Source organism: Chiloscyllium plagiosum, chromosome 22 (genome assembly GCF_004010195.1).
Source record: "Chiloscyllium plagiosum isolate BGI_BamShark_2017 chromosome 22, ASM401019v2, whole genome shotgun sequence".
NCBI lineage: Eukaryota > Metazoa > Chordata > Chondrichthyes > Orectolobiformes > Hemiscylliidae > Chiloscyllium > Chiloscyllium plagiosum.
In genome coordinates this window covers 20550582-20554828 of record NC_057731.1, presented here as the reverse complement: position 1 = coordinate 20554828, position 4247 = coordinate 20550582, and the positions used below count along the sequence as shown (strand labels likewise).

Sequence of the window (4247 nt, the reverse complement as noted above, 5' to 3'; positions counted from 1 at the left end):
CTCCTTCCTATCGGAAAGATGTTGTGAAACTTGAAAGGGTTCAGAAAAGATTTACAAGGATGTTGCCAGGGTTGGAGGATTTGGCTATGGGGAGAGGCGATGTTTTCCCTGGAGTGTCGGAGGCTGAGGGGTAACCTTCTAGCAGTTTACAAAATTAAGAGGGGCATGGATAGGATAAATAGACAAACTCTTTTCCCTGGGGTCGGGGAGTCCAGAACGAGAGGGCATAGGTTTAGGGTGAGAGGGGAAAGATATAAAAGAGACTTCAAGGGGAACTTTTTCACGCAGAGGGTGGTACATGTATGGAATGAGCTGCCCAAAGATGTGGTGGAGGCTGGTACAATTGCAACATTTAACATTTAAGTGAGGACTGCAGGTGCTGGAGATGAGAGCTGAGAGTGTGGTGCTGCAAAAGCATAGCAGGTCAGACCGCATCCGGGGAGTAGCAGAATCGACATTTTGGGCATAAGCTCTTCATCAGGAATCAATGTAGATTCATTTGTTTAAATTCCATTAAATTGCAGTTTCTTCTCTCTGTAGTAAATCATGTTGTGATATTGAACTAACTCCACAAAAACCAGTATCCCATCACCAAGTCACCCTTTATTTACTGGAAAATCTTGCATGACACTGACCCAGCTAGTTCAGAGCCAGCTCCTGGAGTGCGCAGAACCTTTGACACTCTGTTTCTATCTGTTAGCCAGGACTGCCCGATTGGAACAGGTTAGCAGTTCCAATCAGGGAACTCATATTATATGAAATGCACCTGGCTGACCTTATTCTAAATATTACATCCCTCCCCCTCTAGGTCCTGGGACATAGGCCCTTCCTTTCTCCTGTATCTTCTTCTGAGACGTTTTTGGACCAGGTCAGCTTAACCAATTCTGCCTCGGATATGGCGGCCTGTATCGGATTGTGGCCCACCTCTTGCACCAGGAGTATTTCGAAAGAAATTCATTTTCTCCTTCAGGTGATAACAGTGTTGAGGCTGCGATAGCTGCCATATCCATCTCGTTTCTTCAGTGCTACATGGAGGCGGAGAATCCACAAGTTCTGACAGACTCGCCAAATGTTCTGAGGGACGGGGCATGTTTTTCGCCTGCCCTATGGCCCACATGCTTGTTGAGGACTGTCGCACCTACCAGAACTTTATACGTCACTGGACCTGATCTCACATTGAACATGCCTCTTATCCATGCAGGGCCATTCCCATGGTTCCTATACATGAAGTCAACTGCTTCTCTCACTTAGTGAACTGTTGTGTCCAGCATTGTTGTACCTGATGACATTTCATGCCCTCCACCCCGGGCCCAAGTTGGGGAAGATCAGATTCAACCACTTTGAATGGATGCCCACAATGAGTAAAAACATAGGGCCCATGAAAGGACTGGCATAGTCAATGTATAACTGAGTCATAGACTCATAGAGATGTACAGCATGGAAACAGAGCCTTCAGTCCAACCTGTCCATGCCGACCAGATATCCCAACCCAATCCAGTCCCCCTGCCAGCACCCAGCCCATATCCCGCCAAACCCTTCCTATTCATATACCCATCCAAATGCCTCTTAAATGTTGCAATTGTACCAGCCTCCACCACATCTTCTGGCAGCTCATTCCATACATGTACCACCCTCTGTGTGAAAAAGTTGTCCCTTAGGTCTTTTTTATGTCTTTCCCCTCTTACCCTAAATCTATGCCCTCTAGTTCTGGACTCTCCCACCACAGGGAAAAGAGTTTGTCTATTTATCCTATCCATGCCCCGTGACTCCACTTTCAAGGAGCTATGAACCTGCACCCCAAGGTTTCTTTGTTCAGCAGCACTCCCTAGAACCTTACCATTAGGTGTATACACCTTGCTAAGATTTGCTTTCCCAAAATGCAACACCTCGCATTTATCTCAATTAAACTCCATCTGCCACTGCTTAGCCCATTGGCCCATTTGATCAAGATCCCGTTGTAATCTGAGATAACCTTCTTTGCTGTCCGCTACAACTCCAATTTTGGTGTCATCTGCAAACTTACTAACTGTACCTCTTATGTTCATATCCAAATCATTTATATAAATGCCAAAAAGTAGTTCCAAGAAACAGCAAGGAGAATGATCAGAGTGGTAACTTTGGGCTTTATTTTCCTTCATGTTTGTTTGATCCTAACCCTCGGTTACTGATGCTAACTTCAGCAAATTTCTTTCTCCAGCCAAGGCCATCGAACCTTAACAACAGCAAGTCTGACTTGCTTTGGTAATCTAAACACAAAGGAGGGAAATGTAGCCATTCTCAATCAACCCATTTGTCCCAGGCAATAAGTGATCTGATCAATAGTCCTTGAAAGAATTGTTGGAGGCTGCTAAAAAAATAAAGCAAATTCAGAATTTTTACTTTTGGGGGTTAAGAGAAGAAAGAATGCCTGTACCTCCTGAAAACCAGTGTAAATCCCTCCAACCTGCCACTCTGAGCACATCTTCATTTCTGGAATTATATCCCTGGCCCCAGGCAGTAGCTGGCTCAGTGTGTAGAACTAGCTGGTTTGTCATTCTCCAGAAGCAGTAAGCTGCAGTTTGTTTTGCTTGTTGAGCAGCCAAGGGTCAGTTAGCTCAGTTGCCAGCTTGTGATACCAACACTGTGGGTTCAATTTCTACATCTGCTCCTCAGAGATTACATGAAGGATTCTCCTTCTCAACCTCTCCTCTTGCCTGAGACCTGGTGACACTCGGGTTAAACCACAGTAGTCGTCTCTCTCTGTAATAAGAGAACAGTCCTATGGTCAGGTGGGACTCTGGTGACTTTACTCTTATGTTTATGTTGCCACTATAGGTACAGTTGCAACATTCAAAAGACATTTGGAAATGTACATGAGTAGGAAAGCTTTACAAGGATATGGGCCAAATGCAGGCAAGTGGGACTAGTTCAGTTTGGAAATCTTGGTTGACATGGATGAGTTGGATCGAAGGGCTGTTTCCATACTGTATGATTGTATAACTCGAACCAAAAAGAATGATTAGTTCCTCTTAACTTGAGTAATGTTTTGTCTTTGCAAACCTCTTGTGTGTTTTGAAAAGTAAAGGAAGATCATCTTCATGTTCCTTCAAAATCCAGAGTGGAAAATATTGCAGATAGAACAGTGACCATCAAAAGGGCACTGGATAAAGATGAAAATTGCTGCAGACCTTTAGGATAGATGCAGCAACGTGGGGTCTAATTGGTTAGCCGTTCAAAGCAATGCCACAGCTCCACTGGTGCCAAAAGGCATAATACTATACTGGGTCATTCTCGAATACAGCCAGTACGCACACATCTATATGTACCCTCATCCTAGTGCCCTCTCCCACCCATACCCACTCACCTTCCCAAAATGGGGCCCTTCACTTTTTGCAGCGCGGTCATTACTATCTCTCTGATTTCTCTCCATGCAGAAAAGATGAACATTCAGGGAGACGCAGAGAGGTGTGTGGTGGTTTGGGGAGATGTCCACCCCTTCCACAGGGAGGCAGGTTACTTATGGCAGACTTCTGACATCAGTCATGACTAGGTCTCTGACGAAGGAGCAGCACTCTGAAATAAACCTGTTGGAAGGAGAGAGAGAGAGAGACTTTGAATTCATGAGTCGCTGGACATCGGAGTGCATCTGGGAAAATTAACAAACAGTGAATTTCACAACTAATCTTGGAGGAACTGGTTTGGGTGAAGTTCACAACACAGAATCAGATAAGTTAATTGTTGTTTTAAGTCTGTCCAAGAGAAAGGCTGCATTACTGAGTACAGTGGGTTCTTTCTTGATTATATGTTTTTGGAGATAAGTCTCTTGATTAAACTTAAAATAGAAGCAATAGCTATTAATTTAACCTGGTGCATTATTTTGTAGAGGAATAAGATAGTGTTCTTTTCTGGGTCTGTAGATTGTGAAAGAGCAAAAATGGCCTTTAATAGAGTGATGTGTACTTCTTGTCAGATGTGGGAGTTGAAAGAGTGTTTAAGGGTTACTGCGGATTATATCCGCCATAAATGATGTTGGATGCGAATCTTATCAGATCGAGTGGATCGGCTGGAGAGACAGATAGAAGCAATGGGGAATTTGCAACAGCGACAGTATGTGATGGATGGCAGTTATAGGAAGGAGGGAAAGTCTCAGATACAGTCACATAGATGGGTTAACTCCAGGAAAGGTAAGAGAGGTCAGCACCTAGGGCAGGAATCTTTTGTGGAAACACCCATTTCAAACAAGTATGCTGTTTTGGAAAATGTAGGGG

General features: G+C 44.1%; 1 long non-coding RNA gene across 1 annotated transcript in view; it reads right to left on the bottom strand.

Annotated features, from left to right (window-relative positions):
• Nucleotides 1-2127: 2127 nt before the first annotated feature.
• The window catches only part of LOC122561117, a 5591-nt gene continuing 3471 nt past the window's right edge, over nt 2128-4247 (bottom strand). The window contains exons 2-3 of the long non-coding RNA XR_006314914.1: nt 3344-3563; nt 2128-2739 (exon numbers count right to left, since the gene is read on the bottom strand). This is a non-coding gene — a long non-coding RNA (uncharacterized LOC122561117). The remainder of the gene's footprint in view (nt 2740-3343; nt 3564-4247) is intronic.